The 25,591-nt window shown below is 33.6% G+C and overlaps 1 pseudogene; it reads right to left on the bottom strand.

Moving 5' to 3' along the window:
* On the bottom strand, window positions 1-25,561 carry LOC149558475 (DNA replication licensing factor MCM7-like; annotated as a pseudogene).
* Between the last annotated feature and the right edge of the window lie 30 nt (window positions 25,562-25,591).

The raw sequence follows: 25,591 nt of genomic DNA on the forward strand, positions 1-25,591 counted from the left end.
CTAATCCATCTTCCTTCCACTCTTAGCAGACTTCTCTGCGGTCCCCTTTTTAAAAGGCTTCTGTTTTAAACCTAAAGTGGAAGCAGTTTTAGCACCTTTTGTATTATCAGGCACACCTTTCTTGCTGGGAAGATTTGCACCTGCGATACCTGGAGCATCACTAGGATGCGACCCTCTAGGAATATCACAACTAATCCCCTGAACCACTCCATCTAATCCAACTAGTTGGCCTTGTTCTTTCTCAGCAACCTAGACTAGAACCCCATCCTCCTGGAGCTGGGGAGCAAAAAAGGACCCATCACCCGAAGGTAACTCCATAGGGATTCCTTCCTCTTGAATCAAATTCTCTAGAACATTAAACCTGTTAAAACTACCATCATTTTGTTTATCCATCCAAGCTCTCTTTTGCCCCTTTCCTTTATTACATGGCTTAACTGGGATAAAATCTTCCTTATTCGCAGAGGGACCATTTGGCATCTAGGCCTTACCCTTGTCTTCCTTAGGAGACGAAACAGTGGCCATAGTTGACTAAGAAGATTTATACCTAGGGCATTTGAGCTATAGGTGCCCATACTCATGACAAATCTTGCATTTGAAGGGTAAAGTCTCATGGTCCAACTGTTGAACCCATGAAGAAGTGCCCATACAAATTTCCATAGAGTCAGGAAGTGGATTATTCAAATCCACTTCCACACAAATTCGAGCATATGAAATTACTTTTCGGTCTTGGGTTAGTGTGGTCGACCCAACCAGTTTCGCCAGCAGAAGCGATATCGAATGAAGGATGTCCTCTCTCCAAAATTCCAGAGGCAATCGAGGAAGCCTAACCCACACAGGGACCTGAGACGAGATCTCCTCAATGGTGTTAAATTCAACGTGCCAAGGTTTGAGGAAAAGCCCAACCTGGTTAAATAAATATGGGCCTCCCTCAAAGACCTTGTTCCTGTCTGACATAATTGAAAAAATGACCAAAAAATAGTTGTTGGCCACTAGAAGAATTTCCATATCCCCTTCCAAGTTCCATATCCGATGCCCCCACAATTCCAGCACAACAAGGGAGAGCTAGAGACCCAAAAACTTACAAATGAGTGCATGCTTGCCCCAATACTCCACATCCTCTTAAAACTGTTCTACTTGAATAATTAACACAGGTCAATCATCAGATCGCTCCAAACATCCATTCTTCTTTTTGATATAGACAAAATCTTTCGATGATGATGCATGCATCCCAGACAGAGTATTGAAACCCTTACCTTTAGGCCCTCCCTGCAATAAAGGAGAGGACTCAGCCATCACCAAATCCTTAGAGAAAATTTGAGATGGGACCTCTGATTGCCCCATGATCAAGGACCAAAATCCAAACCCCAATCAATAAAAGAAGCCACAAAAACCCACCCCCAACTATATGCCCCACACTAGCTACCCCAGAATAAGAAGGCAATGGACACAGGCCCACCCCTGCATGCCTCACCACTGCCTAAGCAAGCAAACTCACCCTTCAATCTAAAAATGGTGCCGCCTGCACAGTCTGCCCCTGCGGCCAAAACGTTGCACGAATGCCACCACCGACGGATGTCCAACACTGCTCCTAGGGCACACAGGCCCTCGTGCCTACAAATTTTGCAATGCTTGCCATCTCTTTCATGCCAAGAGCAGTGTGGAGTCTAATTAGTCCCCACATGGGAGATTGTTAATTTGTGGTGACTGATCAGGGAAGTAAAATATATACTTCATAAATTATTTGCTAGAATTTTTTTTTGTACTATTTGCTAACTCATCACTAAAGTTTGGTCTAATATTGGCCAGTTTATGGCTGACATGTTGTAACCCTAAAGTGGTAGAATACTTCTATGAAAGGGCTTAGGGTTAGGGATTGTTTTATAGGGGTGATGTGAAAATTGGTTCTTGTGGCAATATTGAGCTATAAGTGATTATGGACTGTAATTAGGTTGTAATCACTAGATTGTAATAATATCAAACTTTTTGTTTGGTCGACATAGCCCAGGGATTGGGTTAACCACATTAAATCTTGGTGTCTTATGTTCTTTTCTGTTATCTATTATTTTTTGATATTGTTTATATTTGCATGTAATTTTTATTTCTATCTCAGGTTAATTGTAACAATCTACTAACTGGCCTTCATTCTCTTAGCAATCTCTAATTCACTTGGCAACCCTTCAAGAAATCACTCTTCACATCTTCACAACTGTTCTCAACCTTGCATTTAAGTTCACCAATCAATAGCATCAACAACTTCTTCAACCCCCCTATGGTAGCCCTTGCACCTTCTTAAATAGGTATTTATGATCTTTTTCTGCTCAAACATCATGTAGATCTTAGGTTTTTGTTAGATTCATCGAAGCCTTCAATGATTTTGTTTCCTTTTTTCTCATCTAGACACTTCTCCAAACTTCTTGTTGAATTATTTCATATAAATGTGAAAACATGATTTCCCTTAATTTAAATGCTCCAGGTCATCCATTCTTATCTTCAATATTCTTTACATATTCCAAGTAATTAACTATGTCATCTAGAAATCACAATTTCATCATAACCTATCAAAATGTTATCCCCTAGATAACATTGTGTTCTTATTCTTGGTAATCACTGGATTACTCAGTTGCTACTACCATTTTATTTTAACACATACTAACACTCAGTCAATATTGATGCTTGATCAACACTAGCATCACTAGACATAAACTTCAAGTTCCTTAAAAAATTTCTTCATTGCTTGGTCAAGCCTATGCATTTAGTCTTTCTTTGATTATTTCTTCAAGGCTTCAACACAACTAAAATTTTCACTTATAGCATGATTAAACAACTACTTTATCTTGTCAAAGTCTAACTAATCAAGTGACCATTGTTGTTGTTAGAATATATAGTCCACTGATACAATTAAGACCTAGCAGGAATCAGTTATCCAACTATTATCATAAACATAAACCTTAAGAAAACTTAACAATATGAGTAATATAAATTAAAATAATAACAAGATACTAATACATAATTAGCACCAGATATGTTAACTAGGGAAACCCTTTATTAGAGAGAAAACCCTAATAGGGATGGTACCAAGAAGACGATGTGCTAATATAAATATTCCTTGTTAGAGGATAGACCCTATTAGGAGTTTGTTAAACAAAATTTTTTATATATAAGTCCTTGTTAGGAGACTTTGAATCCCTATTAGGAGACTCCAACCCTATTAGGAGTTTTGGAAGACAACTGGACCCCCTGCTAAAATAGCATCAAGGTTAATACCAATGAACCCACTATCCAAATGATCTCTATATTATTCCTCATAGAATAATAAAATTGAATTGTAATTCCTTCCTCTATCACTATCTTGTCAACCAAACTTTTATACCTTCAAATCTTGTAACCAGATCTCATATTGCACACCCAATAATTCCTTGAATTAGGTACTTGCATTCAGTAAACATTCCACTCCTTTTTGCACTTTGCAATTTACTTCGCATCTCACTTGATGCAAGTACACACACTACAAATAAGGAAAACAACTTTCCTTTATTCCATATCTTCATAATAATTCTTTGAGTCAGCCTTGATGCTTTTCAATTAATTATAATAAGATAATTAATTAAATTAAAATTACAATAGCACTGTCAACTCACAATCTATACAAAAATTCACATGTATGATACCAAGGCTTGCACACTCACTAACATCACCACATGACTATCCTCTATCACTATGTGACTATGCACTTCTTCATTACATCTCAAATGAAAGATAGCAATCAAACATCAAAAGATATTTTCTAGTACTCTGTTTCTGCACTGCTCTTAGTAAATTAGGTACAACTATCGTATGCCATCAACTTAGACTCTATGCACTTAACTATGTCATCAAGACATAGTCTAGAACATGTCCTTAACTATGAGATAATCAAACCATTGTCTGTACTAGTGAGATCTCTAACTGCTATTATCCTAATCTTCACATAAATCATGCTATATTGACATCAATGACAAACATAGTCATGAATGCAACATATCAGTTCTCTCCAATGCTTGGGATACTCCCCCAATGTAGTATCATCAAAATTCATGCTAAAAATCTCCCCCTTTGACATTGATGGCAACATAGATGAAAAACATCTAATTTCCAAGAATATCAAACTATACTTTGATGTTGTTGTTGTTGTCATCTCAAATCCTCCTCATGAATCTGAAATCCTCTGGCTACTATAACTAGCATTAATTGTTCACATGCTAAAATATCTTAACAAAATAGATGCAAATACTTTCTCTTGATAGAGATTAATTATTTTCTTCACACTAAAAACTCACAATAAATTAGATGCACATCAGGTGCATACTCTTGCTTCTTTTACATGAATCTTGCTAGATCTCCCTAAAGAGATATCTCTTCCTCATACATAATTGTAAGTTCTTCTCCCCTATTCCTTAGGAAATGTTTTTTCATGTAAATTCTCTCCCCCATTGACATCAATGTAAAAGGCCTCCAAACAAATACAAAATAATTAACAATTGTTACATACCAATTGTTATTATTACTTCTTCAACTCTTTAATTAGCTAAAGTATCCAAAGACATTGTACAATACAAAATACCAAATACCAGGAGTCCTCAATGACATAGTACATACCAGATATTCCTCCATATAGGAAGCATCAACATTTAGTCTAGTCTAACCATAATGCTCTATACCACCAAACTGATGCACTTTCTACATTATCTACTCATATGTAGGTAAGGGCATAACCCCAAGCATACCTCTCAAGTACTCAAAAGTATCTTTAGGAAAAGGCTTTCTAAAGATATCTAAAATCTAATCTTTAGTACTTACATACTCCAATATTATCTACTTTTCTAGTACTTTCTCTCTCAAAACATAATACTTGATAGATATATGCTTTGCCTTAGAATGCTATACAAGATTCTTAGACATACGCACTATACTTTTGTTATAATAGTAAATGATAATAGGTTCTATAAACTCAATCTCAATATCCTTTAACATTTTCTTCATCCACATAACTTGATTATAGTTATTTTCTAGTACAACATACTTAGTTTTAGCTATACTCTGTGAAATACAGTCCTATTTCTTGCTTAGCCAATACACCAATCTTCCTCCATGAAAGAATGTTTCACCACTGTTGCTCTTTTTATCATGCATAATTATTGTCCAATCTAAATTAGTATATACACACAAAGTGAAATTACTTGATCTGTCATACCAAATCCCATAATTAGATTTTCCTTTCAAATATCTAAATATCCTCTTCACTGCTACATAATGATACTCTTTAAGATTAGCCTAGAATATAGCTACAATCCCAACTGCACTTGCTATATCTAGTCTAGTGTGAGTTAGATATTTCAATCCTCTAATCATATATTTATACTTCTTTTGCTCAACTATAGGTGTCTCATCTTTACTAGATAACTTATGAGAAATTATCATGTGTGTACCAGTAGGTTTGCAACTCTCTAATCCAAATATTTTCAACAAGTATTTTAGATACTTGGCTTGTGAAATGAATATCCCATCTCTAATCTATACTATTTGCAATCCTAGGAAGAACTTCATCTATCCTATCATGCTCATTTCAAACTCATTTTTCATCTCTTCAAAAAACTTATCACTTTCTTTATCATTTCCTCCAAATTTTATGTCATCCACAAATATTACAATGATAAAAAAAATCATTATCAAACTCTCTCAAGTACAAATTTCCATCTATTGTACCTTTGATAAATATAAGCTTGGTCAAATACCTATCCAACCTTGCAAACCAAGTTCTAGGTTCTCACTTCAGACCATTATATTCTTTCTTTAATTGACATAACATATCTTTTTCTTTTGTCAAAGGGAATCCATTAGGCTACTCAATGTAGACTTCTTATTCAAGTTCTTCGTCCATAAAAGTTGACTTAACATCCATATGATAAACCTTGAAGTTATTACTTGCTACATAAGCCAAGAAAATCTTGATTGCTTCCATTATGCCTACAGGTGCATAAATTTTCTCATAATCTATGCGTTTGTTCTATGAGTAACCTTTGCAAACAAGTCTAGCCTTGTTTCTCACATCTTCTCCTTGTTCATTCATTTTATTCATGAATAACCACTTGATTCCTATCACATTCTTGTCTTTAGGTCTAGGACCTAATTGGCATGTCTCATTCTTTTCATTTTGATCCAATTCTTCTTTCATTGCTTGAATCCAATGATCATCCTTGCAAGCTTCATCTGCGCTTTTAGGTTCTACTTGAGAAATTAGACACAATTTCTCATTCACTCTATTCCTTGTCATCACACCTTTATTTTTGCTCCCAATTATCTACTCTAGAGGGTGATTCTTTTCCATATTTCTATTGGAGGTAGGAGTTGACATCTCAAATCTTATCTCATCTCTAGGTCCAAACCTCTACTCTTCTTAATGCTCAATAGATAGCACATCATTTTGTAGGTCATTGTTAGTCTCAAAGAAAACTTTAGCATTCTATCTAACAATTCTAGAATTATCCTCTTCTACATTAGAATTATGATCTACCATCTTTTCTTTAGTACCAAACTTTTCATCAATTCTTACATTTGTGCATTCAACTATAATCTTAGTTTTATAGTTAAAAAATCTATTTTCCTTGCACTTTAATGAGTAGCCAAGAAACATACCTTCATCACTTCTAGGATCAAAACTACAAATGTCATCATCTCTCTTTATGTAACATTTTCTCCCAAATATTTTGAAATATTTGGTTGATGGTGAATGACCAAACCATAACTGATAAGGTTTCTTACTCATACCTTTTTTGATCTCCACTATGTTCAAAGTGTACACTATTGTATTAATTACTTCTCTCTAGAATGTTTTTGAGACATCATTCTCAAATAACATCACTCTAGCTACTTCTACCAATTTATTTCTCCTCTCAACATTCCCATTTTTCTCAGGTGTTTTAGGTGAAGACAATTGTCTTTTGATTCCATTCTCTTCACAAAAGATGTTAAACTCTCTAAAGGTAAATTCTCCTCCTCTATCTAATCTTAAATATTTTATCTTAACACCAGATTCATTCTCAACTATATTCTTAAATATCTTTAACTTCTTGAAAGCTTGAGATTTCTCTTTAAGAAATGCTACCCACATCATTCTAGTGAAATCATCAACAAAAATCATAAAGTAACTTTCACTATAGAATCCTCTTGTTCTTGAATGACCACTCAGATCTATGTGAGTGATTTGCAACTTCTCTGTTGTAGTGAATTTCTTGCTAAAAAAAGACACTTTCTTCTACTTAGCCATAATACACTCTTTGCACACAATATTATTGGGCTTTACTATCTTAGGCAAGTCTCTAACTCCAAACGTGCAACTAACCTTCACAATATTGTCAAAGTTTATATGAAAAAATATCCTATGCCATAAGAAACTATTATAAAAAAATTTAATCAAACATGTCATTTTAGTAGGATTCAACTAAAATACATTACCTCTAGATCTAGTTCTAGTTCCAATCATCTTACCATCCTTATCTTTGATAATGTAGGTCTTCTCTATGAACTGTAATTGATATCCCTTGTCCACCAACTATCTACCACTCAACGATTTAAATTTAACAATTTTATTCATATTACTAGTCATGTGATGTAAACTTGATTAATTGTGTATTATCTTTGATGTTATACAAATCTCATATCATTATCAGTTAGTGTATGCCAAGCTCACTTGGGCAATAAAGACAATTTTCTATGGCTAGTGAGTGTTCCTAAAATTGACCAATACAGAAGGCAATGTATTCCAAGTTCACTCATGTATCAAAATGACAACCTACAAAAGATGAGTGTTAACTGAGATCACTTAGTTAATGGAGGAAAATTTGGATGGAACCAGTGTTAACTGAGCTCACTTGGTTACCAAAGGAACTTTTTAATATGCAGTGTTAATTGAGTTCACTTAGTTAACATAGGAAAATTGTTTTTGAGTTAGTCACTACCAAGCAGGGTTGGCTATCGAAGGATTTTCTTATTTTGGCATATTAATATTAATTGATGGTTCTAACCAAATAAGGAGATGGATATTAAGTATTCTAAATTGTATATGAGCTAACTTGACAAAATGAAAGATATAAGTATAAAGTCAAGTTGAGAATGGGAAAGTGTGTAAGAGTGTGAGAGTATGGAAGATTTGATGATGCTAAGAAGAAGTGAATCAAAAAGATAAGCAAAATATTCTTGTCAAGTAGAAGAGATTTATTTGATCAGGAAGGATAGAGAATAAGCTAGAATAGAGATCTATAATTAGAAATTCAATTGCATTAGAAATCAAGTCATCTCATTGTTACTATCAAACCATTGTAGTGGTGATCTAAATCTCTTAACAAAGTTGTCTTAATAGTTATTTGTAAATCCTCTAACAAGGTTATAGTTCTATTATATTGTCTAAAGACCTCTTATGAGGCCACTCCTACTACATTGATTAAATCCTTTAACAAGGTTATACCTAACAGTGTGTTTTGTAACCTTTAAGAGGGTTGGCTCCTAACAAGGCTCACTTTAGAAGAGTAAAAACAATAACTAGTTGCAATTGGTGGTTTTTCCTAAATTTGGTTTCCACGTTAAATCCTCATGTCAAATGTGTTCATGCTATTTTCTTTCATGTGTTTACAACTAAGCTAAAGTAATGGTGATCATAGATAACATCTAAAGATTTGTATGTTAAGTATTTATCGAGTTACAACATTTTATGTGTATTTACAGAGCATCAACAATATTTAGTTTTTAGAGTTTATTTTTTACTGATATCTATGGGAAATGGGATATATTTTTTGTGGTAACTAATTCAGCCCTCCCCTCTTGGTTACTCCTCTTATACTTTCAGCAATTGGTATAAGATCTTTTGGTGCTTGCAAAGAAGGTTTCAAGGACCTAAGCTAAAGATAAAGATGTCTTACAAATGAGAGATTTTTGAGCTGAATAGAGACAATTTTGCAACATGGTAAGGACTTAGGAGGTTACATTTGGCTACCATCAGTGCTTTGAGTTGTAAATATCTTGATACTAAATACAAGACTCCTACTAGAACATTATTAGTTGAAGATATTTCTGAAAAGAAGAATCGTAACATCATGATGATTGATATTGCATCTGCTTTCAGTTATGCTGAATTTGATGAAGAAAAAGATTACAAAATTGCTCATGAAATGTGGACCAAATTGAAAGACATTTATGGAGGAGATGATAATGTAAGAAGAGGTAAGGCTGAAAGTCCTAGAGGTCATTTTGATCAAATGAAAATGAGAGAAGATGAGAACATTGAAAAATATGTGGAAAGGATCATAGAAAGTGTGAGCACAATCAAATCATCTAGAGGAGACATTGATGAAAAAATAGTTGTAAGAAAAATCCTTAGAACTCCTTTTTCTATTTATGCAATTAGATTATCTACTATTCAATACATGAGATGTGATCCAAATAATAAAATATCTTTGGATGCTCTAGTTGGAAGATTGACAGCTTTTGAGTTAGATAACTTTCATAACTATGTTCCTAGTTCAAAAGGTATTGAGTCTACATTTGAAGCAAAGCACTCACTCAAGAAAAAGAGTAAGAAATAAAATTCTAGTCAATCAAAAAGTGAAGAAGAAGAAATATAAGAGAGTTTAGATAGTGATCTTGAAGTTATTGAAGTCCTACTTGCAAGGAAATATTCCAAAGGTAGATGAAAGTAAAAAGGTAAAGTGTCTCTTATCTATTTTTCTTGCAAAGAAGTTGGTTACATTGATGCAAGGTGTCCAAATAGAGAAAAAAAAGATGAAAAGAAAAGTAATAAGAAAAAAGGCAAGAAGGATTTCAAGAACTACAAGAACTACAAGGTCAAAGGTAAGAAATATTGTTTTATGATAAAGGTTCTAATAATAGTGAAGATGAGATGGTATATATTGCAGTAAAAGATAAATCTAATGATGAAGAAGATAAAATGACACTTATCTCTCATGTTAGAAAAAATGATATGTGGATTATTGATACTGGTTGTTCACATCATATGACTAGAGATAAAACAAAATGTGAGTACATGGAATATTATGATGGTGGTAGTGTGAGACTTGGAAACAATGAACAAAAATGAACCTTGTAACATAAAAGGAAAGGTTGTATTTCTTTGACTAAAGAACTTTTATGTGGCAATGCTTATTGGGTTGAAGGATTAAAGTATAATCTACTAAGTGTGGTGCAATTGAATAACATTGGATTCAAGGTAAATTTCATAGATGGAAATACCAAACTACTAGATGGAAAAGGAAATCTAGTTGGATCTCAAAAACAAGCAAAAGGTAATCTATTTTATCTTGAACTTAGTGAAAGTTCATGTTTTATTGCTCAAGTAGAAGAAAGCTGGTTATGGGACAAAAGATTATGTCATGTAAACTTTGATAATTTGGTTAAGATAAGAAAACATAAAAGAGTAAGAGGTATTCCTAGTTTGAAGAAACATGATATGGGTCTATGCAAAAATTGCCAAATTGGTAAGATGGCAAAGACTATTTTCAAAAGCAAGAACTATCAATCAGAAGAAGTCTTAGAACTAGTGCATACTGACTTATGTAGACCTATATGAATAGAGAGTTATAGTGGAGAATTTTTTTTTATTCTTTTTGTTGATGATACCTTATTCATAGGAAATTATGACTTGTGCAAAGCATTTTTAGAAGAAATGAGTGAAGAATTTGAGATGCCTATGTTCAGTGAGATAAAATTCTTTGTTGGACTTCAAATTGAGTAGAACAAAAATGGTATAAAAATTACTCAATCTAAGTACATCAAGGAAATACTAAAGAAATTTGAAATGGAAGATTCAAGACCAGTTGGAACCCCTATATCTATTGGACATAAGCATTCCAAGAATGATGATTCCAAAGAAGTAGATCAAACCACATATAAATCAATGATTGGAAAACTATAGTATGTAGTGCATACAAGGCCTAATATTGCATTAGCAATTGGTATGGTGGAAAGATTCTCAACAAATCCCAGAGAAAACCACATGACGACAATCAAGAGAATCGGTTCATCTTGAAAAAATAATTTTAAGTTCTTTAACTCTCTCTAATTTAGGTTCTACTTTTTTGACATTTTTTTCCTGGTGTTTGACTCCTTCAACATGTACTTGGGCATCATTTTGTTGTTTCTTGGCACCCACAGTCTATTGCTTGACAACTAGTTGTTCCAACTTGGCATTCCCATTTTGTTGCTATTTTTTAGCTTTGTTCTCTTACTCAAATAGGGTTTAGGGAGCACCTTTGTTCACATATATGAAAGTACTATATTCTTAAGGTTTTTTCTTACATTCAACTTTCACATTTGCACTATCCACAACTTTTTTAGTGTTAGAGTTCAAAGACTAAAGGTTTTCTCTTAGTGAAATAACCTAGGAATATGCCTTCATCAATTCTAGCATCATATTTTCCATTTCTATTAGCCTTTAGTATATAGCATTTGATTCCAATAAATTTAAAATACTTTATATTAGGTCTATATCCATAACATAGTTCAAAATGTGTAACATTTGTACCTTTCTTGTACTCTATTCAAAGTATAAATCGATATACTTATACATTCTCTCTAGTACTTTTGTGATACATTATTCTCCATCATTAGTGTTTTAGTACAATCCATGTTTGATCCATTACAACTATTCCATTTTGGGGAGGGGTCCTTGGTGTTGACATATTCCTTTTGATTCCTCTATCATTGTAGAATATATTGAATTCATTAGAGATGAATTCTCCACCTCTATTTTATCTTGAGTATTTCAAACTCTTACCTATTTCCTTTTCAACTCTGGCAAAATACTACTTAAACAATTGAAAAGCATCATATTTTTCTTTAAGAAACATCACAGTCATCGTCCTAGAATAGTCATCAACAAATAGAATGAAATGTGTGTGTCCACAATAGCTTTGAACACCAATAGGTCCAAAAATTTTAGTATGAAGAAATTCCAAAACATCATTATATAAATATGTCTTTCTCTTGAAACTATACTTTTTTATTTTTCCCAATTGGCATTGCTTACACATAGCATTATCAAGTTTCATCAGTTTTGGCAAACCTCTTACTCTTTTCCTCCTTCTAATGCTTGCCAAATTGTAAAACTTCATATGGCATAAGCTCTTTTTCCATGACCATATATCTTCATATTTTGCAAAAAAAAAAAGTCTCATTAGATAAATCTAAATAAAACAAGTTACCTATTTTTCATCAACATCAAATACCTTGGTCTTCCTTTGATGGAATTCAACTTTGTATCTTTAATTGTTCAATAGGGAAACACTCAAAAAGTTATAGTTAAGTCCTTTATCTCAATAAACATTTTCACACTTGATCTTATCACTCAATTGTACTAATCCTTTTCTTTTCACAAGACATGGTACGTCATTACCAAACTTAACACAACTATCCTTGTATGGTCTAATGGTTTCAAATTTACTCTTATCACTAGTCACGTAGTCTATAACTTTTATTCACATAATATATTATGTTTTTTCTGATCTTCATCAAAATATTCTTTTATAGAAACATAGACAACTTCTTCATCATTACTTGCAGATTCATTATCAGTCTCTATTCAACTTTGTAGAAATGTAAGAATGAAACATAAGAGATTCAATAACACCTTTGACATAATGATTTTATGTGGAAAGAAAATTTGGGAAAAACCATCAGTAACATGCTACTCATTCTCACTCTTCTAAAGTGATTCCCTGTGAAAGGCCAACCTTGTTAAAGGTTACAATACACATTGTTAAATGTGACCTAGTTAGAGGATTTCAATCACCGTGTTAGTTGTGAGCCTTGTTAGAGGACTTTAGATAATTCACTTGGAATGTCACCTAGTTAAAAGATTTACAAATGACTATTAAGTCAACCTTAATCCAAAGTATTTACCCTTGATTGGCACAATAATTAGAAATTAACAAGGCTTGATTTGATAAAAACTTACAACTCACTTTGTAAATTACAGATCTTAGTTTTAGTCCTCCATTCTATATGGATTTCAAATACTTCATCTCTAATAGCTTGTTCACCCTTCAAGCATCCATACCTTTAAGCCTTCTTTCTTTGCTTGCCAAAAGCAGTCTCTTCTATTTGGTCACTAAATGAAGCAATACCCTTGACTTGTCTTCTTCCTTAGGTTCTCACACATGAGAACCTTTTCTTTTGACCAGCCATCTCTATAAATAGAAAATTAAGAACTTTTTTCATTCAACCTCTATTGTCCATTTTAGGGTTAGGTAGGATTCAATGAATCTACCTATCCTTTCATTTTATTCGCTTTTAGAAACTTCTCCTTCATTACTCTTTGAATTTTCCTCAAGATAGTTCATCTTGATTTTTGTGCCACTAGCTCATCAAGATTATCTTCCACATGGTTCACACAATCCAAGAAATCAAACTATTGGCTCAAATTCATTAAATTCACTATTTTTGTAATAATGTTTCCACTCAGCATTAACTTGCTTTTGATGTTTGATAAATATTGTGTTTCTTGGCATCCACTATCAAATCAATCGGCACGAACTAAAGTTTACAAGTACTTGACATCAACTAAACTTTACTTATTGTACATTGTATCACTCGACATACACTAAATTTTGACTTTTCTCAACTCCAATTAATTTTCTGCTCGGCGTACACTAACTTTGCTTAGCACATACTATGTAGATTATTAAGCTTATTGAACTTGATAAATTTTAGTTATTATTTTGAACTTAATTAGTATATCCATCCTTTGCAACCTTAAGTAGATAACCAATGCACTACAACATCACTATCTTAACTGATCTTTGTACTTCTTTTTCATATCATACTTTAACATTTCCTCTAGGTGTTATTTTTATCTCATTTGATCAAAACCTCCTCATCAATTAAAAGAATGGTAGTACTCAAATCATTTAAGAAATTGTCTTACCAAGTACCAAGTTTGACATCAATGATTAAAACATATTCTCATACTTGTATCAAACTATTTTCAACAATCTCCCTCTTTGACATTGATGGCAAACTAATTCAACAACTACAACCAACAACAATACCAAAAAGAAAATACTTCTTTGTATTGAAATCTCTCCCTCTATTAGTAGCTTCCATCATCTATATAGGTTACAAAAATTATATCCTGAAGCTTTCATCATTTGTATAGGTTACAAAAATTCTATTCTGATCAATACACAATCAATTCATCCTTATGACTCCCTCTTAATCACTTCTTATATGTTCCTCAATACTATCTCCCTCTTACTAGGTAGATGTAATCATTTCTTTCTCTATAGTAACCATTAGGTACATTATCTCCCTCTGAGTAGATATTCCATGTTCCTTCTATTTGCATAATATTTTCAGCAATATCTCCAATAATAATCTCCTAAATATCTCCCTCTTTGAAAAAAATTCCAAAGACTTTTCATCTTAATATGCAATTATGAACATTTTCAGTTTCTCCCTCTATCACCTAGCTTGTGGCTGATTTGTAGCTCTACCTATTTGATTACTTTAGGCAACTCGTAAAGTAAGATCCATTGCATCAATGTTTAACATATGTCAATCATCTCATTTTATGCAAGACTCTTCTCATGCTTCATATATAACCTTGGATAGGGGTATCAACCCTAATTTACCTCTTAGATACTCATGAGAATCCTTAGGTAATTCTTTTGTGAAGATATCAATGATTTTCTCTTTTGTATTAACATATTCAATCTTCACTTCTTTATCTTGAACTAACTCTCTCAAGTAATGAAACTTGATTGCAATGTGTTTAGTCTTTGTATGCATCATACGATTCTTTGGTAAATTTATAGCACTTGTGTTATCACCATAAAGTATCATAGGTTCATTGATTTCCTTCTTCATACCTTTGAGTAGATGCTTGATCCATACAATCTTTGTACAATTTACCATAGTAGGAACATATTCAGCTTCAACAATAGATTGAGACATGTAGTTTTTTTTCTTGCTAGTCCATGTAACTAGCCTTTTTCCTAATAAAAATGCTTTAATATTTCCATCCCAATCAGCATAAGTGTACGTTCTTTCTATCATCAATATTTCAAATTTTTCATTTTTGCTATAGTATAGAGCACAATCTTCTTTTCCTTTCAGATATCTCATTATTCACTTAACAACCATCAAATAATTCTCCTTGGGACTAGTAGAGAATCTTACAACTATCGCAATAGATAATGCAATATCAAGTTTGCTATGTACTACATATTGCAATTTGATAATCATAAACCTATGCAATGTTTGATTCACCTCAATTGAAACATCATTCTTTGACAATTTATATCCTGTCACCATAGGTGTGCTTACTAGATTGGAATCTTCCAATCCAAAAAAATTTAGTACCTCCTATACCATATTTCATCTAATGTACTTGCAAAACCACAAAGAACTTGATCTCTCCAAACATAGACATCTCAAATTCTCTCTTCATTTCATTTGCACAAGCTTTACATAAAGTATCTTGACTTCCAAATATGATATCATCATCAAAAATTTTAGATAGTAAAATACATTTTCCTTTCTCTATCTTCAAGTATAGATTGATGTTATCATTAGTCATCTCAAATCCAATCCTTACGAAATAATTATGAAGCCTTTCATACCATGTTCTTGGTGCTTGCTTCAAACCATATAAAGCGTTATGTAGTCTAGATACCATGTTCTTGTTGTTAGCATCAAAAAATCCTTTTGGTTGTTCTATATAAACATCTTCTTCCAATATGTCATTCAGAAATGCAGATTTAACCTCCATTTGATAAACTTTGAAACCTTTGTATGTAGAGAAAGCAAGAAAGTTCCTAAACCTTCCTATCTTGCAATAGGAGAAAATATTTTTCCATAATCTATCCCTTCTTCTTGTGCATATCACTTGCAAATTAATCTTTCCTTATTCTTTGTGACTTCACCATTTTCATCTAGCTTGTTTTTGTAAATCCACTTAGTGCCAATCATATTTTTATCCTCTAGTCTAGCAACTAGAGTCCATGTCTTATTTTTCTCAATCTGTTTAATCTCTTCTTTCATGGCTTTACTCCAATCCACATCTTCTAAGGCATCTTTCACTATTTTAGGTTCATTCATACTAAACAAACATGTATCATTTCTCAACTTGTTCCTTGTCATTGGTCGCACTAATACATTAGACCTCAATTTGCGACAGCAAGAAAAGGTAATGTGTTTTTGGCTTTTTTTTTTTTCAATTTTAGCCCGATTCCGTCGCAGTTGCGACCATAGGCATCGCAATTGTGACGCCAGCGGGATATAAGAGAAAAAAAAAAGTGAAAAACCCTCATCTGCATGAAATCGCGCGACACAGGGTTCTTGTGAAAGGAAAGGCGCGCGCGCGGGAGATCACTTCGGCAGCATTGAGAGGGTCGAGACATTGAAAAGTCATGCATATACATGGAAAATGTAAGTAGCAAAGGTAAAGCTCCTCAATACATTGAAAATTCATGCACATACACATTCTTTTTATTTGTTCCTATTTCCTGCAACCAATATAGACCTTTATGAAAACTATCACTTATTTTTAGTGACTCATCTTTTTCTATGACAAATGCATTTATCCTCCTTCATATGCATAGAGCTTACCTTCATACAACTAGATTCAATATGATGTTATAATAATGGTACAGTCAAAGATCTTAGATGCGTAATAATCATCAAGGATATTTGACCTATTAATATATTTTATGGAACTGTTGAAATCTTTCGAAAATCAATATAATTTAGTAACATACACAATGAAAGTTAGAATATGAAGATAATGGTAGAAAATTGCAAGAATGAGCTAGAGATGAATAGATACGGGAAGACCAAAAAATCTGGATAGGTAGAAAACTTGTATGAGCTCACTCTTTCAATTTTCTTTCATAATCTTCTTGTCTTGGAAAAAGGTCATGATGTACAAACCCAAACATCAACTTATTTGAGTATATGAAGATAAATTAAAAAAACAATGTCATCTTAGAGACTGTAAATGGTTACACAAATGTACTATTTATTAGAATCTTAGTACCATTGAGATTCGAAGAATGCTTAAAAGTGATTTGGTTACACAAATGTACTATTTATTAGAATCTTAGTACCATTGAGATTCGAAGAATGCTTAAAAGTGTTCTTGTTGTGGTGTAAGAATGTGGCGCATCACTCTATGCTTCCTCTTGCCTCATGGCAGCATATGCACTGGCAATGTACTCTATTAAATCTTTGGGTACAAAAGGCATCGTTCTTCTTGTAGCTGCTATATATGCCCTGGTGAAAATAACTCGTGAGAATGTAATTAATGCAGTCAAAATTATAGTATGTAAGTTGAAGAATTAGAATCTAAGGATCAGTCAATTACTCACCTCAGTATGGATGAATCAAGAGGAGCAAAACCCAAAGGAGGTGGCTTGCACTTTTGGTGCACATATAAGATGTGTCTAGCCATTTCCAAATCACTATCCATGTCAACTTTGTCAATTATCAGCCACATTAAGTCAAAACGGGAAAGCAGTGCAAGAGGAAGATTGATATTTTTTGCAAGAGTTCTTCGGAGATCATACTAACCCCTGTTGCAGTTACAAGTGTCAGATCACAAGAAACAAAATTGAAGCAATCAAAAGGGGAAAAAGTGTAACAAATTTTTCACTCAATATGCTGCTAATTTGGAAATGGTATGAAATGTATTCAGCAGTTCAAATTAATAATCCCTCGTTCTTATAGAATTTGAGCATAAATACCCTTCACACTGGCCTAAAGGTTTCAAGAATCTAAGATTTAACAATTCATTTTGACATTAAACCAGATTAGAGATCAATGATTCAATTCATACCAGGCAGGATTAGCAACAGCTAGAACTGCAGTTCTTGCATTTAAAGAGATTGTTATGCCTGCCTTTGCAATACTCACAGTCTGTTGCTCCATCACTTCATGAATAGTAGTATGGTCTGTCTCATCCATTTTGTCAAATTCATCAATAGCACATATACCCATATCTGCAAGAACTTGATTCATCCCACAAAAAATTGAAATGTTACTTCAGCAGCTCTATATGTACCAAATAGAAATATTAGCTACGCCTTCCACGATCAGCCTTACAAAACATTTGACTAACATCCCAACCCACAATTACAATGCCATTAATAGGTCAATACATTGAATTACTCATACCAGGGCACCACCCTCAAGAACCATCTCATTTGTAACTGGGTCCCTTTGAACAGCAACTGTGAGACGTACACCGCTGCTTCCTCGCCCAGTGGTGTAAACTCCAGGAGGTGCCACACTGACCATGTGTTTCAACAGCTGACTTTTTGCTACTCCAGGATCTCCCATCAAGCAGACATGTAAATCGCCCCTAATCTGTGAATTCAATGAAAATTAGCTATACAGTTCCTTGAGTAGAAACAATTAGAATTGATGTGAGTCGGTAGATATTTGGCTCTAGCTACAACCAATTGTACTATTAAGGTCACACCTACTGCATCAAAAACAAGAGTAACTTATCTAGCCAAGAATACATGAAATATAATAGAAATCCATCAGTTGTAATAATGAATAGTTCATAATCTTAACTTACAGGGATGCTACCATTTGAAATTCATCAATCATACCTTCATACCATCCTTCAGTTTCTTAGTTGGAGCACCCACAAGTAGAAGCAATAGAGCTTTCTTAACATCCTCATGACCAAATATTTTTGGAGCAAAAGAATGTGCAAGCTTGTTGTAAATGTCCCCATCCTCAGCTAGCCTTTCTATTTGTTCTTGTTCATCACCTTGCAAAACATACCTAGAGTGCAAAGGAATAAACAATATTTAAAAAAAAAAGGTAAATCGGTAAGATATAACACAAGATTATAGTTACATAAATCATAGAAGCTTATTACCAATTAATATCTACCAAAATGTTCCAATGAAAGGCCATGTGACTATTGACTTGTGTGCTCAGCAGCAATTCACAGGCTCCATCTTATGAAAAAAAGTACAATTATAGTTCTTGGATTCATAGACCTAGTCCAAATACAGATTGATTGCTTATGCAAGTACTAAATCTCAATGGTTTGGCAAATGTGTTTGGTTAAATTTCAAAAAGAGTTTTATAGAGATGGAATTGATAGTGAGATTCAAAGGTTCTTGGCCAGGCCTTGGTGAACTGAACAAATAGATATTGGAGTTGGAGCTCCTTTCTGGAAGGAGATATGCAACTTTACCCTTGGACATGAGAGATTTTTGAGGTGGATATGTGAGACGGGAAGAAATTTGTGTGTGAGCATCAATGGAGCTAAGAGGATAAGAATTTGTTATTGTTGAATCCTTGGTACCCACCTTTTAACCTTCTCACTGAATCCTTCAACAAGATATCTGGTTAGACTTCTAACTCACTCCCTGCAATACTAGTTTATCTTTCTCTTTAGAGGCTTTTTGGCATCTAACACCCTGGCTAGATTTTTAGACATGGACAAAGACTCTTTAGGCATCCTTCATACCATTTATGCTTGCATTCTGGTTGAGATGGATATGGCAAAAGCTCATCCAGCAGATCCATATTTGAAAATTGCAAAAGGCATTTAGGTGCAACTGTTGGATTATGATGAAATAGCAGAAAATGTTTTCAAACAGAGCATGTGGCTACAAATTGTGCCAGGAAGAGAAAAAAAAAAACAAGCAACTTCACAAAGGAAGGCTTTCCCTCATCTTTATTTTGTGGGGAAAAAAATAGTTACTGAAATGCCCAAGAATCTTGAGTGCAAGGAAGTAGTTGAAGATCAGCAAGACATGGATCACAAACCCACAATGGTCTCAGTAGGGGCAGAGACATTTTTAAAAGTGTCAAACCTGATTATTCTTCAATAGTAGAGCATAAAGATAAACAGAACTTATAATAGAGCATGGATGAGGAGAGGTTTTACATGGGCAAACCTAAGAAGCAGTTGCAGGGTGCAGAAGGGCAGGAGGAAGAAAAGTGGGGACAAGAAAGGACAGGAGAATTGAGGAAGAAGGAACTTTTAATATGCTTCCATTTACAAGATAGGGAAGGAGTTAATCAAACTAATTTGTTGACCTGTTACAATATGATGATGTTGGTTCTTGTTAATTTACTCCAATTATTTAAGGCTATTTAGATAACTTGTGTGGCAAATTTAACTGGAGACATGTCCCTCCATAACATACTGATTGTACCCAATTTGTGATTTTTGATATTTTCTTCACTGATAATATAGAGTTACTCTAGAATCATGCTAGCTACTCATACTGGATAATGATGTTTGGTCATTTTTTCAAATTGCAGCAATGGGCAAAACTAGTCCCTGATTGAGATTTATCAAAATAACAAGCTCATTATGAAAAGTTGAGATCTGTCAGAACTAGTCTCATATCAAGTTTGAGACTTTTCAATGTCACGAGCTTATTATCAAAATTTGGATCAAGTTTGAGACTTTTCAATGTCACGAGCTTATTATAAAAATTTGCAACATGTGAAAACAATAAGATCAATATCTAAGTTTGAACCCTATCAAGACAACTGAATTAGTCCATGCAAGTTTAAGTTGCCATACTAATAGACCTATTAGCCTTCAAATCAGCAAGCAAATGTTTCCACCAAAATACCAGGCCACCAAAATACCAGGCCAAGAGAAGTTTAAGTAATTCAAAAATACTTCTTAATGTCATTATAGCTAATGTTAATGTGTCAATAACCAAGGTTAGCTCATATACAAGCCTTGTAAACAATTTTTCAGTTATTAATGAATATAGTAGTTAAACCATCCTGCTGCCTAAAAATGTAATCACTTTTTCTATTAGGAATTATTTTCACATTTGATCAAATCTATTTTCACTATTCCCCTATTGGTCCTAGCATAAAGTGTGATATAGCTTCACTGATGGTATTTCTTATATGAAATGAGGATCATGTCTAGAAAAATAGAAGTCCTTACAAAACAAGAAAGAGAAAATTTAATGACATACGAAAAGCTAAAACTCACTCCTCGTATCTTTTCTTGAAATGAGTAATTGACATCGTTTCTAGGTATGTATCAGCCACCAAACCTGCTCGCATGGCTCGAAAGCCTGTGTAAGGCATAGGAAGAAATATTTCAGACATCTCCACAAGATCACCTGGCCCAACTTGGTCAAAATAAAATCTAGTTATGGAAAAATTATATATATGTTATCAACTTGACTTTTCTATTAAAGTCTCTCATGCTGAATTGAAAGCCAGGTAAAGAAAAAGATATTATACACTATTTTGTTGGTATCCTGTGCAGGACAACAAACTTGTTCTTACTATAAGAAAGTTTTCTTTTCTTTTGTTTCATTGCAGATCTTCTGCTTGCACGAAGGTCTCTCCCCATCATTGGACACACTTGATAACATTCAAGCTTTGGATCGCATACAGGAAGTGCATCTGTACACATAAGTATAAACTTCTTCTTTTCCTGCAACACATATAACAAAAATTTTAAGTGCTTGCAAGGTATATACTTATGAATAAATATTACATCCTAATTTAAATGTATGAAAACAATGATCATTCCTTTTAAGCTTTATTCATCTCGAGGTGCAATTCACAAACTCAAGAATAGTGGCTTTTGTTCTTCAGGATACCTTTAGGGGAAGAGTATGTGAATGCCCCCTCGTGTTTGGAGTCCAGTTTAGAGGAGATGGCTATTTACACTACTAGGGTTTGTTGAATCTAATTCTAAATAACATTGCTTGCTATTGTTGAATCTAATCTAATGTATATTTTAACTAGACTTGTAGCTTATATGTTTTGAAATTTTTGTTAGGCCTTGTAGTTTGTATAATTTGATTGTTGGAGAGCTTCTACAGCTCAGAAAGAAGGTCGTTGCACGAGTTATAGCCACGCGCTCGAGTATGAAAATTGTTTTTTTTAAATTCTAATGTATATTTTAACTAGACTTTTAGCTTATATGTTTTGAAATTGCTTTTAGTGGCTTAATGTTGTAAGGTCTCTTGAAATAAGACCTTCAGGCGGTTGGTCAAAGTTTTACAAATAATCTTAGGAATAAAGTCAAAGAAAGTATTTTTAAAATATTAAAGTATTTAGCTAGGTCTAAGAAGATTTGTGTACTTTCGACAGTTTTGCTTAATTTTTGAAAGTTGCAGTAGACCAAAGTTTTCATAGCCCAATTTTTGCTTCCAGCAAAGAACGATCATGTCAGATAATATAAGTGAAGAACAAAATAGGGAGACAATTGCTAGATTGTGGTTTAACTTGAAAAGAAAAGGTGATGGAAAATTTTATTGTCCTTGCAATATTTGTAAGGGCTTAAACCGTAGAAGACTGCTAATCAAAATAGTTAAGAGACATTATAGGGAGAATGGTCACATTGAAGGGGGGCATGACTATCATCCACTAGTAAGTCATTCATTATATCATTTTACCAATTTATATACATATGAAATCACTTGATGATGAGTTGATGATCATGGTTTATTTATGTTAATCAATTTTATATAGGTTGATCTTCCTAGGGAAGTACATGATATGAACCGCAACAATCCGAAGAATATGGTTTTCGAAGTGGAGGAACATGGAGGTGCAAATATCCAAGGTGAAGATAATGATCCGATGGAAGATGATGATCATGTGCCAGAAAACACAATTGAAGAGGATGGTATAAATACATTGATCCATGACACATCTAGTCCAAGCGTATCTGATTATGATGATGATGATAGCCTTGATGTACCTCTACTTTAGAAGGCATACGAGCCCCTATACAAAGACTCCCAAACAACTCTTCTCTCTCCTGTATTGTTGTTGTTGAACTTGAAGGTTATGAATGGTTTATCCAACATAACAATGTCACGTATGTTAAGGTATGTCATATATGTCTTTATAGTTAACAAAGGGTGAATAATGTACCACAAATATTGTTTATATTAACAACTTATATTTTTTTTTGTAGATTGATAGGCGAGTTTCTGTTACCATCATCAAATATTCTACCTCGCTCATATAGAGAATTAACTGCTGTTATGAAAGATATTGGAATGGAGTATGAAGCAATACATGCTTGTCCCAATGATCATATTATATATTATAAAGAACATGAATTTGCAACACAATGCCTTGTATGTCATATGAGTAGATATCGAATAGATTGACTAACAAAAAAGGTGCCTCAAAAGGTTCTTCGTTACATCCCCATTATTCCACGGATGCGAAAATTATTCTAGTGTAGTAGCTTGGCTCAATTTATGGATTACATGCACGGAATAGAAGTCAAGATGGCATTATTCGAATCCCTATGGATGGTTCGTCATTTATGCACATAGAGGAAAAGTGGCAACACTTCAAAGAAGAACCTCATAATCTCAGGCTTTCATTAGCAGTGGACGGTGTCAATCCATTTGGAGAGATGAGATCTGTTTACTCGGTGTGGCCTATTTTTGTTATCAACAATAACATTCCTCCGTGGATGTCAATAAAGAGGGAGCACATTATGTTGGCAATGATTGTTCCAAGTATCTTATCATTTGATAGTTATTAATTTACACGTACTTACAAATCTTGCAATAAAACGGTCACAGTAACTATGTAATGTTACTGTTCATTCAAGTAGGTAAATATCAAGTAAAAGATATGAATGTATATATTGAGCCTCTTATCGACAAGTTGGTGGAGTTATGGAACGGTGTCACTATGTATGACGTGTCTAGACCAATATGACAAAGACAATTTCAATTCCATTCAATACTTGCATGGACAATACATGATGCCCCAGGGCTAACACATTTTTGTGGTATGTTATAGTGAATTCAAGTTGCGCACAATAATTCTAATTATAAAAATCAAGATATTTAATAATCTAATTACATCATTATCTTGTAGGTCTTCAAACAACGAAAAATTTGCATGTCCAGTTTGTGGTCCAAAGATGAAATCTTGTCATTCAAAAAGTTTAGGAAAGTAGGTGTTTGATGAGTGTACACACTTCCTCCACAGGAATCATAAGTATCGAAGTACGGAAAAACATCTTTTCAATGGGAAAGAAGAGACTACATCAAAGCCACAAAGAATGAAACCTCGCCTATAGAATTTGGAATATAATAGAATTAATCATCGAGGTAATGTTGTTCCACCTAATGGTTTATGTTTGTAATTTATATATTTCTATTGTGATTTTTTTTGACTAATTGTGTAATTGATTATCGTGAAGGTCGTAAAGGCAATATTGACAACCTTCCAAAGGGACTAAAAAGCTATCCCAGACAATTTAGTAGGTTACCCTACTACGAGCACTTACAAATTGTGCATATGTTTGATACTATGCATATTGGAAAGAATATAACAGAGACATTGTGGAAAATATTGGATGGAAGGCGTGAGAAAGAAAAAATTGTCAAAATTTTTAATGACATACATGAATCCAATCATGCATTGAAAAATTTCATTCACTCAAATAGCAACAAAGATCAAATTAATATAAGTGCCCTTCCATGGTTATTAACGGAGCAGCAAAGTGATGCCATAAAAGAAGTCATACGAAAAATTCAATTTCCCACAGGATTTGCTGCGAACATAAACAATCTCGTATCAAAAAAAAGTGAATTTGGGCTAGGGCTCAAAACACATGATTGGCATACTTTCATCAAGGTAAGTTATGTTCTTCTATATTTACAATATATTCATAAACTACGTGAATTGTTCGTTATGTTATGTTAGAAAACAATGAAATGATTGGTTTATAATTACTACAGTACGTGCTTCCTCTATCTCTCCCAGCACACTTCAACAATAACATCAAACAAGTGATATATGATCTTGGAAAATATATGAGGTAAGCAGTAATATTTGTTCAATTTGTTGTATATATTTATTATATTCGTGATTTTTTTTTCTTGCTATGTAACCTATTGTATATTATTTTGTAAAGTCTCATATCTATATATTTTTTGTGACTTGAATCTCTTAATGTAGGTGGTTGTCATCTAAAGAAATCCATAAAGAAGATATAAACTATTGGAAGAGAAGAATTCCTCATTTACTGTGTGAAATGCAAAAGTGTCTACCTCCAACTTTTTTCAATGCACAGGAACACTACCTCATACACCTAGTTGAGGAGATTGAATTGTGTGGACCTGTACACACTAGGTCAATGTGGATGGTTGAGAGGCATTTGAAATCTTTGAAGGCTTTGGTTCGACAAAGAGCACATCCTGAGGGTTCTATGGTAGAGGGATATATGGTATACCAGACTATGGTGTACATTACTGAATATCTTCCTAATTTTGCATCAAATATCCATGTAGATCGCATTTGGGATCTCGAGCCTTTTAAAAAATTAGAAGGGGAGTACTTGATGGGGAAAGGTACATTGAGGAAAGTGAGAGGTAATAAATTATAAGATGTTATTGTAATAAATTATTTCTTAATCTTCAAAATAAATCGGTGGTAAGTTGTCTATTGTCTATTTTTTTTTTGTACCTGTTAGTGCGTATGATAGAGACTGGTGGGGCAGTGTGTAGAGAGATGCTGCCATTGCCGATGAAGGGCTTAAATGAGATGGGGG

The sequence above is a fragment of the Cupressus sempervirens genome, chromosome 5, assembly GCF_028749045.1.
Source record: "Cupressus sempervirens isolate cs-2001-9-10 chromosome 5, ASM2874904v1, whole genome shotgun sequence".
Classification (NCBI taxonomy): Eukaryota; Viridiplantae; Streptophyta; class Pinopsida; order Cupressales; family Cupressaceae; genus Cupressus; species Cupressus sempervirens.